At 44.0% G+C, this 13,185-nt stretch overlaps 1 protein-coding gene across 2 annotated transcripts in view; it reads left to right on the forward strand.

Annotated features, from left to right (window-relative positions):
• The window catches only part of APOLD1 (apolipoprotein L domain containing 1), a 73,926-nt gene that overhangs the window by 10,144 nt on the left and 50,597 nt on the right, over positions 1–13,185 (forward strand). Inside the window, exon 2 of one of the 2 annotated variants that reach the window (XR_634478.1) lies at positions 3,305–3,651. The exons of the other annotated variant lie outside the window; for it this stretch is intronic. The gene's annotated coding sequence lies outside the window, so the exon portion shown is untranslated. Of the gene's footprint in view, positions 1–3,304; positions 3,652–13,185 lie in introns of those variants that run through there. 2 annotated transcript variants of the gene reach the window in all.

Raw genomic sequence — 13,185 nt, forward strand, 5'->3', positions numbered from 1 at the left:
TAAGCTCATGCCTGTAATCTCAGCACTTTGGGAAGCTGAGGCAGGTGGATCACTTGAACCCAGCCTGGGTACCATGGCAAAACCCCATCTCTACTAAAAATACAAAAAACTAGGCCGGGAGCAGTGGCTCATGCCTGTAATCCCAGCACTTTAGGAGGCTGAGGTAGGAGGATCACTCAGGAGGTCAAGACTAGCCTGGCCAGCCTGATGAAACCCCGTCTCTACTAAAAATACAAAAAATTAGCTGGGCGTGGTGGTGCACGCCTGTAATCCCAGCTACTTGGGAGGCTGAGGTAGGAGAACTGCTTGAACCCAGGAGGTGGAGGTTGGGGTGAGCCAAGATGGTGCCATTGCACTGCAGTCTGGGCAATAAGAGTGAGATTGTGTCTCAAAAATAAATAAATAAATAAATAAATAAATAAATAAATAAATAAATAACACTAGCTGGGCATGGTGGTGTGCAGCTGTAGTCCCAGCTACTCGGGAGGCTGAGGTGGGAGAACCACCTGAGCCTGGGAGGTCAAGGCTATAGTGAGCCATGATCACGCCACTGCACTTCAGCCTGGGTGACAGACTGAGACCCTGTCTCAAAAGAATAAATAAAATAAAATAAGAGAGTGACTTGAGCAGCTTCAATTAAATTTTATTGTTTCCTCACTTTATCTAATATTAGTTGAAATCCTTAGTCTTATGTTGGGGCTATCCCAATAGGACGCGGGAAAGCAAGTTCAAGCTTTCGCCTTGATAGTTCTCCATGATGCTGCTTACCCTACACAATCGAATTTTCAAAAACCAAAACTCCCGATTTCATTAAATAAGGAGGGTGTAATGAGTAGTGCTTGGACCCTTAGAGGGGATTGAGGGGATGTGGTCGCAAGTGGTGTATTTCAGGCTTTTGAAGGAGCACATTCAAGGAAGAGCCCTGCCTAGTGTCAGCTACTGAACCAGAGATCCAAAGTAGTGGACCTCGCCAGCCTCCTGCTCCACCCAGCTACCAGTCTTAGCTGGAGCTCCCTTTTCATTGTCATCCTCAGCCAGTTGCTCATGCTGTTTTAGAGTCTGGCCCATGTTTTGCTCTTTGGTTGTGTGATTGGTGTGAATCTTCTAAGCGAATGAATAGCTTAGAGGTAAATACTGAATCTTTTGCTTCAAGTAGCTCAGCATTTTTGTCTTTCATTTTTACTAAGTGACTAGATTCAATATTCAAAGATGCTTTGGCCAAATGATTCATTATTTATTTGGCTTTAGAAAGAGACTTCAAAAGGATCATAGAAATAAACAACCCAGAGGATTTTTTTTTCTCTTTTTTTAAATTGAAGATTAATAAAAGAGAGACCTCTGCTGGCTACAGTGGTGTAACAACCCCTAGAGTTGGCCAGTGACTCCACAGGAAGCTATAATGGCTGTGATCCGCCCCGTACGCTTTTACAGTTGTCAGCAAATCGATCACTATTTGTTCATTTCCTCAGCAATCAACTCAAGTTCTTTGAGAACTCATCTAAGTGAGGTGTAATTCCCAGTCCAATCACAAGTGTTTCTGTTTCAATCTTTAGGAAAAGTATTAGTCTTTTATATTTCTCGAACATAACAGCTTTACACATGAGCCCCTGCCAAAACTGAGACCTGAAATAATTCCTGCGTCTTATCTTCGTTTCCTTTCCCCCGTTTTGCCTCCACCTCTCCTCCTCCCCTTCTCCAGTAAAACAAAATAAAACAAATCTACACTCAAGAAAGAGTACTGCTGATGGAAAGTGAGAAGTGGGGAGCTGGGCGCTTATCTTGGGCATATCCTCAACTGAGGATCCAGGCTGGGGTAGGGGCCAGGGTTGGTGTTATCTACCTGAGTAGAGCTGTACTTCCTATTGATGTCTTCCGACGGATTTGTTCCACCGTGGGAATGTGGCTGCACGACAGTGGAGCGAGGTTCAGCGAATGCTTGAGAATGTGGAGGGTCGTTATCTAGCGGGAAGAAGGGGACCGAATGTTCTCTGGAGACCTTTTGTTGGTAACAAGCATAATGAGTGCCTACTATGCGCCAGGCCCTGGACTAAGTACCCTACATACCTTAATTCTGTTTCCTGCTTTTCCTCTCTCTTCACAGTCTTAAGAATGTGTTTCTATGAGAAAAACATGGAATATATGTAAAGAACTGACAACAAAGCCTGCATAAAGTTGTAACGATGTGTGTGTTCACTATTTTATTATTATGTTTTTACTCTGGAATATGCTGCCACTGCTACACATGAGGGGAGGCTCTCCCCTTCCTCACCAGAGTAAGCAAGTCCTTTTTTTTTTTTTTTTTTTTTAAGACACATGGAGTCTCGCTCTATTGCCCAGGCTGGAGTGCAGTGGCATGATCATAGCTCACGGCAGCCTCGACCTCTTAGGCTCAAGCAGTCCTCCTGCCTCAGCCTCCTGAGTAGCTGGGACTGCAGGTGCATGCCACCACACCTGGCTAATTTTAAATATTTTTAGAGATGGGGGTCTCACTATGTTGCCCTGGCTGGTCTTGAACTCCTTTGCTCAAGCAGTCCTCCCAATTTAGCCTCCCAAATCATTGGGATGACAAGCATGAATCCCAATGTGCCTGGTTAATTATGGAGATGTTTACATATCTACATATCTTAAAAGGGTGTCATTTTAATAATTTCAAATGATACTTTATAGTTTCTAACATGGTGCCTTGGGTATACTGTTGATATTTACTATAAAGTTTTGTGAGTGATAAATTTCCCTACCTCAGTAGTGCCACAGAATTAATTGATTCTTGTATCTGAAATTTAATGAGTGCTTATGAAGTATGCTGGACTGTGTTAGGTTCTGACGGCATTTGAAAAGAAGTTTGACATCTGCCTGTCTGTCCCCTTTTGGCTGCCTATGAGGTGTGTGAGATGGCTGCAATTTGAGGAGGCATCCTTTGTGCCTGAGGATAGAAGGTGCATTGTGGAGCAGAAAGATACAGGAACTATAGGCGCTGCCACACCAACTTTGTGCCACTTATCTCCAGAATTCCTGTACAGAAAAGAAAAGTACACTTTTATCTTGTTTAAGCCACTATTATTTCTGGGCTCTGTTACTAGCTGCCAAAGGCAAATCTTAACTGATACAGAAGTCCTTGAGGATTTTTGAGCAAGGAACTGACTGTAAAATTGGTGGCTCTGCAAGGGACAGATTTGGGGAGAGGGGTGTTCTGGAGAATACTAAGAGATAAAGTTGGCTTGGCAGGTGGGGACAGATAATAGGGGGAGACTGAATGGAGAGGATACACATCTTGCACAGGTCACTGATTTTGTTTTTTTCCCAGGACACCTCTGCTAAACTCCTATTTTTACTGTGGTTATTTAAATATGTGGTTACTGAGGAATTTGTATTCTGCTATCGTCAAGTGGCCTGAAAGCCAGGGAGATCGAGAAGATGTGTGTTCTTTGTGCCTTAAAAAGAAGCAAGCAAAAGCTGGAACGGAAAAAGACTATCAGTGCTACAGTAAAGTGAAGTTACTATGTTTTCTGAACTCCTGCAAACATTTTCAAGGAAAGGAACTTTTGTTACAGGTGACTGTCTAATCAAGATACATTTGAAATGTATCCTTTACTGGATAGCAACTGTAAACACTATTTAAAAAATATATCTTAGAGTGACGTGCAAAGATAATTTCATATGCTAAAGTTTCTAAAAGGAGAAAAACCTTTTTTATTAACCTTAATGTTCATATAATCACACTGAGTAATGGCTATTTTTTCTTTTTCTTTTTTTTTTCGAGATGGAGTCTTGTTCTGTCACCCAGGCTGGAGTGCAGTGGTACAATCTCGGCTCACTGCAAGCTCCGCCGCCTCCCGGGTTCACGCCATTCTCCTGCCTCAGCCTCCTGAGTAGCTGGGACTACAGGCCACACCAAGAATTTTTTTTGCATTTTAGTAGAGATGGGCTCACCGTGTTAGCCAGGATGGTCCCCTGACCTCCCCGCACTGATCCACACCACTCCCTCAAAGTGCTGGGATTTGTATGGAGCCACTGTGGGACCAGCCTTATTTTTCTTAGTGGAACTTTCATTTTAGGTTGCAGGTAATTTGAGTACTTTCTTGATTATGGTTTAAAATATGGATCCTATAGCCATAACTGAATATTATAAGCTTAGGTACTTTATGCCTTCCATCTTCACATGAGTATATCTCTCAGATCCTACCAGATCCTACTTTTTTTTTTTTTTTTGAGACAGAGTCTTACTCTATCGCCCAGGCTGGAGTGCAGTGTTGCTGTCTTGGCTTACTGTAACCTCTGCCTCCCAGGTTCAAGCAGTTCTCCAGCCTCAGCCTCCCGTGTAGCTGGGACTACAGGTGTGCGCTGGCACGTCCGGCTAATTTTTTTTTTTTTTTTTGGAGACAGAGTCTCACTCTGTTGCCCAGGTGGCAGTGCAGTGGTGTGATCTCATGTCACTGCAACCTCCACCTCCTGGGTTCAAGCGATTCTTCTGCCTCAGTCTCCTGAGTAGCTGGGACTACAGGCACGTGCCACCACGCCCAGCTAATTTTTTGTATTTTTAGTAGAGATGGGGTTTCACTGTGTTAGCCAGGATGGTCTTGATCTGCTGACCTCGTGATCCACCTGCCTCAGTCTCTCAAAGTGCTGGAATTACAGGCGTGAGTCACTACACCCGGCGTAATTTTTGCGTTTTTAGCAGAGACAGGGTTTCACCATGTTGGCCAGGCTGGTCTTGAACTCCTGACCTCAGGTGATCTGCCGGCCTTGGCCTCCCAAAGTGCTGGGATTACAGACATGAGCCCCTGCACCCAGCCCTCAGATCTTACTTTCTATGGACACCCTACCTTGCTTCAGCCCTGAGATCCTAGCTGCCCCATTCAACATTTTTACCTTCCTTTTCCGCATTGTCCTAACCTTTAGAAAATCTGGGCCGGGCGCGGTGGTTCAAGCCTGTAATCCCAGCACTTTGGGAGCCCGAGACTGGCAGATCACAAGGTCAGGAGATCGAGACCATCCTGGCTAAGGTGGTGAAACCCCATCTCTACTAAAAAATACAAAAAACTAGCCGGGCGAGGTGGCAGGCGTCTGTAGTCCCAGCTGCTCGGGAGGCTGAGGCAGGAGAATGGCGTAAACCCGGGAGGCGGAGCTTGCAGTGAGCAGAGATTGCACCACTGCACTCCGGCCTGGGCAACAGAGCGAGACTCCGTCTCAAAAAAAAAAAAAAAAAGAAAAAGAAAATCTGAACCCCAGTAGTTGACTGTACTCTGAACTAGGTGAACCTAATATCCCAATCTCTCTGTTTCCCTAAAAATGGGTTGGCAATTCTAAAGTTCCTTTCAAACCTGGTTGGACAGGTAATTATAAGTCTTAATGCAATGACAAATTTCAAGGTCCCTCCAGGCAGTGACTTTCAGCCTTCCCTCTACACATGGAAAGGGATGTGTCCAGCGTTACCTGAAAATTCTTACTAGGTTTTGCCTCAAAATATAATATTTGGAATCTTTTTTTTATAATTTTCCCACTACAAACTGGAGACAATCCATATATTACTATTAAAATTGAGTTGGGGCTGGGCACGGTGGCTCACGCCTGTAATTCCAGCACTTTGGGAGGCTGAGGCAGGAGGCTATTCAGTATTACCTGGAAATTCAGGCCACTTGACAATAGCAGAATGCAAATTACTCAATAACCACGTATTTAAATAGCCACGATGAAACAGGAATTTAGCAGAGGTTACCTGGGAAAAAAACAAACCCATTAATTATGTCTCTCAAAGTCCTTGTACCTTTTTGTAACTTTTTGGTACCTCTTACCAAGAAAAAAGAAAAATTGTATCTCTCTACCTTTCCCTCCCCCATTTGGAAAAAGTACCCTAGAATGCAAGAGACTGAACATCAAGTTGTAACCTGGACTATCTGTTGCAAACTTTCATACTTTTTCTACCAACTTAACTTAAAAAAAAGAAACATTTTAGAGACAGAGGCTTGCTCTATCGCCCTGGCTGGAGGACAGTGGCACCATCATAGAGTCACTAGCGTCTTAAACTCCTGGGCTCGACTGATCCTCCCATTTCAGCCTCCTGAGTAGCTGAGGCTACAGGCATGTGCCACCACACTCAGCTAATTTAGAACATTTTTCTTTTTTTGTAGAGACAAGGTATTGTTGTGTTGTCCAGGCTGGTCTTGAACTCCTGACCTCAAGCAGTACTACTGCCTCAGCCCTCCCAAAGTACTGAATTACAGGAATGAGCCACTGCGCCCGGCCCCAACCCAGTTTTTATTGTAACATGTGGATTGTCTACAGTTTCTAGTGGGAAAAAGTATAAAAAATGATTCCCAATTTTAGGTTTTTAGTTATAGCTCCCTGAAGTTCCTGGGTTGCATTTTACTACAGTCTGCACACAAGAAAAACAAAACAAGACACACAGTCTGATAAGCAGAGAGATGTTCTCTCTGTACAGTTAAAGACATAACAATAGCTACCATTTGTGGAGCACTCAGTGTCTGCTAAGCCACTCATCTACATTATTTCCTTTAATCCTGACGCAAATTCTGAGAAGTAGCTGTAATGATAAGGAAACTGAGCCTTGGAGCTGTAGCTCAACGTACATGAGGCCGCTGAGTCTGGGCTCAAATTCAGGTCTTGGGCTGTCCTGTCATTCTTATAAATAATCTCAACAGGAAAAAGGCCAGCTGGCTCAGTGTGACACTCAATCCTAAATTATTCCCTTTTACTTTCTGCCTGATTAAAAGACCATATGGTAATTAAATATTTCTGGCCAGCAATGTCTTACCATTTATTGAAAAATAATACCACAATATCTTTAATAATTGTTTCTTTAAAAACAAGAACAAAGGCCCAGCTATGTCCGGAATGGCTCTAAGAACATCTTTCTACTTCTCTGCACCTTAGTCTCTCCTGAGGCAAGCTGGAAAGAACAAAATTACGAGGTTGCTTTGGCAAAAAAAGAAACAATGGATACTACTTTATTAGGACTAGGAGCCACTTTTTATGGCAGGTTACAACTATCAAAAGACATTTTAGGGTTGGGAAGCCCCTTTGCAAAGGACAAAGGATGTTCATGGTAAGAAAAAGCATGGAAGGCCCAAGGGAGAAGTTTTAAATGAACTTGCCTCTAAGCCTCCTTTGCTGCTAACCTCCATATAGATTCAGGCATTTCTCAAAGGCCACCTTCTTCCAAGGTAGATAAGAAGGCCCTGGTCAGCCGGGCATGGTGGCTCACGCCTGTAATCCCAGCACTTTGGGAGGCTGAGGCGGGTGGATCACGAGGTCAGGAGTTCAAGTTCAGCCTGGCCAAGATGGTGAAACCCCCATCTCTACTAAAAATACAAAAATTAGCCGGGCGTGGTGGCAGGTGCCTGTAATCCCAGCTACTCAGGAGGCTGATGCAGAGAATTGCTTGAACCTGGGAGGCAGAGGTTCCAGTGAGCTGAGATTGTGCCTCTGCACTCCAGAGCAAGACTCCATCTCAAAAAACAAAAAAAAAAGAAGGCCCTGGTCAGGGTCTCACTCTGTCACCCAGGCTGGAGTGCAGTGGTATGATCTCGGCTCACTGCAGCCTTGACATCCAGGGCTCAGATGATCCTCTCACCTCAGCCTCCTGAGTAGCTGGGACTACAGGTATGTGACACCACAGCTGCTAATTTTTTGTATTTTTTGTAGAGATGAGGTTTGGCATGTTGCCCTGGTCTCGAACTCTTGGGCTCAAGTGATCCTCCCGCCTTGGCCTCCCAAAGTACTAGGATTACAGGCATGAACCACCGCTCCCGGCCATGGTCAAAACTTTATGTTTGTTAATCTTGGTTAAGCTGGTTTCCCACTTCCTATATCATTTGCCTGAAAGGGGAGACCCAGCTTACTTTGGAGGTAGGTGTAGGTAGGTAAGAGCCAAGTGTTGCTTGCTAATTTTACTGAGTAAGGGATCTCATTAAAAGGTCATTTTCTTTGTGCAATCAAAGAACTCCTATGGAGCCCAGTATAGTGTCACACACCTGTATTCCTAGCTACTGATGAGGCTGAGATGCAGAATCTCCTGAGCCCAATCACTGATGCCAACCTGGGCAACATAGTGAGACCCCATCTTTTTTTAAAAAAACAAACCTCCTATGGACGTTTTCTCATTTATATGTTTTTCGGTTCCTATTTTCTTTTTCTTTTTCTTTTTTTTTTTGTTTGAGACGGAGTCTCGCTCTGTCGCCCAGGCTGGAGTGCAGTGGCCGGATCTCAGCTCACTGCAAGCTCCGCCTCCTGGGTTTACGCCATTCTCCTGCCTCAGCCTCCCGAGTAGCTAGGAGTACAGGCACCCGCCACCGTGCCTGGCTAGTTTTTTGTATGTTTTAGTAGAGACAGCGTTTCACCCTGTTAGCCAGGATGGTCTCGATCTCCTGACCTCGTGATCCGCCCGTCTCGGCCTCCCAAAGTGCTGGGATTACAGGCTTGAGCCACCGCGCCTGGCCAGCCTCTCTTTTAAGCCTCACTGTACAGGCACAGAAGAGGCCATTTGCTTTTCTGATGAAAATATACTCCTGGATGGAGGTGGGCACGGGTGTGGATCTGATTGACTGAAATCTAAGGCAGTCTTCCTCTGTGGGACACCTCCATCGGCTAGGCCAGGAGCAACTTGTAGGCTGGGTCATTATTTCTGTGCCTAACCTCTCTAAGCTTATAAAGAAAACAACCTCACAAAGGTGTTGTCATGATTGACTGAAATAATGTGTCTGGAAGCGCTTTACAAATTTATTATTACAATATGTGAAAATGATGACTAATGGAAGTGCTACAAAATGTTAACTCTTATTAATAGCAGTGCAAGTCAATATTATGCCTAATGGAGGAAGCTGGTTTATGTACACAGGTGGTGACTTTTCAACATGTATCTTTTCCCTGCCCCATCTCTTTTACGTTTTTGTTTGTTGTGTTTTTGTTGTTGTTACTGTTTTGAGACAAGGTCTCTCTCTGTTGCCAAGGCTGGAGTGCTGTGGTATAATCATGGTCCACTGCAGCCTCGACCTCCTGGGCTCAAGTGACCTCCCACTTTAGCCTCCTGTGTAGCTGCAACCACAGATGTGCACCACCACACCTGGCTAATTTTTTTTTTTTTTAAAGATGGGATCTCACTATGTTGCTCAGGCTTGTCTTGAACTCCTTGAGTTCAAGTGATCCTCTTGCCTTGGCCTCCCAAAGTGCTGGGATTACAGGCGTGAGCCACCCTTCCAGCTTTAATATCCTCTTTTTATAGTGGAGAAAACTGAGGTTAAGAGAGGTTATGTAACTTGCTTAAGATGACACATCTTGATTGATGGAGCTTTTGGGTGAATGAAATAGAGTTATCTATTCATCGAAGCTACAGTAATCAAGAGAGTATTATTTATTGCAAGGATAGACACATGTATCAGTGGAACAGAATACAGAGTCCAAAAACAGACCCAACCATGTATTGTCAACTGATTTTTGACAAAAGCACAAAACCAACTCAATGTAGGAAGGATAGTCTTTTCAATAAATGGTGTTGGAACAGATGGCAACCATATGCAAAAAATTTTTAAAAAGAACCTCAACAGGTACCTTGCACATTTCACAAAAATCACCTCAAAATGACTCATAGACCTATTTGTGGCCTTGGATGAGGGAAAGAGTTCTTGGATATGGTGTCAAAAGCATTATCCATAAAATAAAAAAACTCATAAATTAGATGTCATAAAAATTTAAAGATTTTCCTTTGTGAAAGACACTGTGTTTTTGATACAGGGTCTTGCTTTGCCACCCAGGCTGGAGTGCAGTTGTACGATCACAGCTTACTGTAGTCCTGACCTCCCGGGCACAAGTGATCTTCCCACCTCAGCCTCCTGAGTAGCTGGGACTACAGGCACATGCCACCATGCCCGGTTAACTTTTAATTTTTCATAGAGACAGGGTTTTGCCATGTTGCCCAGGCTGATCTGGAACTCCTGAGCTCAAGTGATCTGCTCGCCTCAGCTTCCTAAAGTACTGAGATTACAGGCGTGAGCCACCGCACCTGATTGTGAAAGACACTGTTAAACTGGGGATGGTGGTGCACACCTGTAGTCCCAGAAACGCGAGAGGCTGAGGCAAGAGAATTGCTCAAATCCAGGAGTTTGAGTCCAGCCTGGGTGACACAGAGAAACCATGACTCTAAAATAAAATAAAATAAAATTTAAAATGTTTAGGCTGGTCCAAAGGTAATAAGTTATCAATAGACTGTTCACAGTTATTGAACTCCCAGCCGGATGTGCACACTTGTAATCCCAGCACTTTGGGAGGCTGAAGCGGGCAGATGGCCTGCGCTCAGGAGTTTGAGACCAGCCTGGGCAACATAGTGAAACCCCATCTCTACAAAAAATAGAAAAAAATTAGCTGTGCGTGATGGTGGTTGGCTGTAGTCCTAGCTGCTTGCGGAGCTGAGATGGGAGGATCACTTGAACCCGGGATGTTGAGGCTGCAGTGAGCCAAGATGGGACACTGCACTCCAGCCTGGGTGACAGAGCAAGACCCTGTCTTCAAAACAGACAAACAAATAAACAAATAAAACCCCACAGTTATTAAACTCCTTGTTCTACTGTTTCCCTCTTTCTCACTACTGCACTTGACTAGTCTTTCAAAAAGTTTGAAAAAAAGAATGGAAAGACAAAACACAAACTAGGAGAAAATATTTGCAAATCACCTATCTGATAAAGAATATATACATATATTATATATATAAGAACTTTCAAAACTCAACAGTAAGAAAACAAACAACCCGGGACCAGGCATAGTGGCTCATGCCTGTAATGTTGTCACTTTGGGAGGTTGAAGCAGGCAGATCACTTGAGGTCAGGAGTTCGAGACCAGCCTGGCTAACATGGTAAAACCCCATTTCTACTAAAAATACAAAAATTAGCTGGGCATGGTGGCAGGTGCCTGTAATCCCAGCTACTTGGGAGGCTGAGGCATGAGAATTGATTGAACCCGGGAGGCAGAGGTTGCAGTGAGCCAAGATCATGCCATTGCACTCCAGCCTGGAAAAACAACCCAATTTAAATTGGACAAATGATTCTGAACAAACGTTCCATGAGAGAAGATACATGAATGGCAAATAAGCACATGCAAATATGCTCAATGTCATTAGTAATTAGGGCATTGCAAATTAAGACCACAATGAGGTAATACCATACATCTATCAGAATGGCTAAAAACCCAAACCAAACCAAAACAAAACAAAAAACTGACAACACCAAATGTTAGCAAGGATGTGGAACAATTGGAATTTTCATAACATTGATGGTTGAAATGCAAAATGATACAGCCATTTAGGAAAGCGGTTTGGCAGCTTTTTATAAAAATAAATATACACTTGCCATATGACCTGGTAATATTAGGTATTTACCCAAGGCAAATGAAAACTTAAGTTTACCCACCTGCACACGAATGTTTATTGCAGCTTTATTCCTAATCACCAAAAACTAAAAACCAGGGCTGGGTGCGGTGGCTCATACCTGTATCCCGGCACTTTGGGAGGCTGAGGCAGGCAAATCGTTTGACCATAGGAGTTTGAGACCAGCCTGGGAAACATGGTGAAACCCTGTCTCTACAAAAAATACAAAAAGTAGCTGGGTGTGGTGGCATGCACCTGTAGTCCCAGTTACTTGGCGGAGGCCGAGGCAGGAGGATCACTTGAGCCTAGGAATTTGAGGCTGTAGAGAGCCATGATTGTGCAACTGTGCTCCAGCCTGGGTAACAGAGCAAGACCCTGTCTCAAAAAAAAAAAAAAAAAAGTCCAAACCAAAACCAAAGTGAAAAAACCCTGGAAACTCAAATGTCCTTCAATAATTGAATGGATAAATAAACTATGGGATGTCCATACAATGGAGTATACTTAGCAATGAAAAATTAAGAATTATTGATACATCCAACAATGTGAATGCATCTCAAAGGCATTTTTCTGCACAAAAGAAGCCAGATCCAAAAGGCTGCATGCTGTATAATTCCATCGATATGCCTTTCTCAGAAAGGCAAAAGTAAAGGCATGGAAACCAGATCAGTAGCGGCCAGGGGCCTGGAGTTAGGAGAGGGTTTTGATTACAAAGAGGCAGCACAGGGAATGACTTGGGCTGATGTAACTCTTGTGTCTTGACAGTGGTGATGGCAGCATATTGCTGCTTCACGTCCAAGTCAAGAGAAAAGATGCACACATTTTATTGTCTAAGAAGCTAATAGTGAGAAATCTTGTGCTTTCTGACTGAATTGAAATATGTCCAGCAGCTGAGTTTTCGACGCAAGCTTTTGACAGAGCACCAGTTGGAAATTTCAGAGTCAGTGACAAGCCTAGATGCCTAGAACATTCCATCACGTATAAGGCGTGGCAGGCAGAATGACAGTCCCCTTCAAGATGTCCATATGCTAATCCCTGAAACCTGTGACTATGTTACCTTAAATGGCGTAAGGGTCTTTGCAGGTGTGATTAATATTAAGCACCTTGAGATGAGGAGAGTGGCTTGGATTATCCAGGTGAGCCCAATCTAACAAAACAAATCCTTAAAAGCAAAAGCAGAGAGCCTTTCCATCTGTGATCAGAGGAATGGATGACTATGGAAGAGTGGTCACTCCCTTTCCCTTGTCCCTGCTTTGTTTTCTCCACAGCACTAGTCACTCTGTGGGAGGCACAAAAATGCCCCTCTCCAAAGAGATACACATCCTAATCCCCAGAGCCTATTAATATGGTATGTTATATGGCAAAGGGAGATTAAGGTTGCAAATGGAATTGTTTGCTGATTTGCTGACTATAAGATTGGGAGAGTGGCTTGGATTATCCAGGTGAACCCAATGTAATCACAAGGGTCCTGAATCTTGGAAGAGGAAAGCAGAAGAGGGGTTCAGAGTGATGTGACGTGAGGGCTCCGCCTGCCGTTGCTGGCTTTGAGGGTGGAGGAAAGGGGCTAGGAGCCCAGGAATGCAGCAACCTCCAGAAGCTGGAAGAGGCAAGGAAAAAGATTCTCCCCCAGAGCCTCCAGAAACAAATGCAGCCTTGCTGACACCTTGCCTTTAGCCGAGACCCACATTATACTTCTAGCACACAGTACTGCAAGATATTAAACTGATGATGGCTGGGCATGGTAGCTCATGCCTGTAATCCCAACACTTTGGGAGGCTGAGGCTGGTGGATCATTTGAGGTCAGGAGTTTGAGACCA

This window comes from Papio anubis, chromosome 9 (genome assembly GCF_008728515.1).
Source record: "Papio anubis isolate 15944 chromosome 9, Panubis1.0, whole genome shotgun sequence".
In the NCBI taxonomy this organism is placed as follows: domain Eukaryota; kingdom Metazoa; phylum Chordata; class Mammalia; order Primates; family Cercopithecidae; genus Papio; species Papio anubis.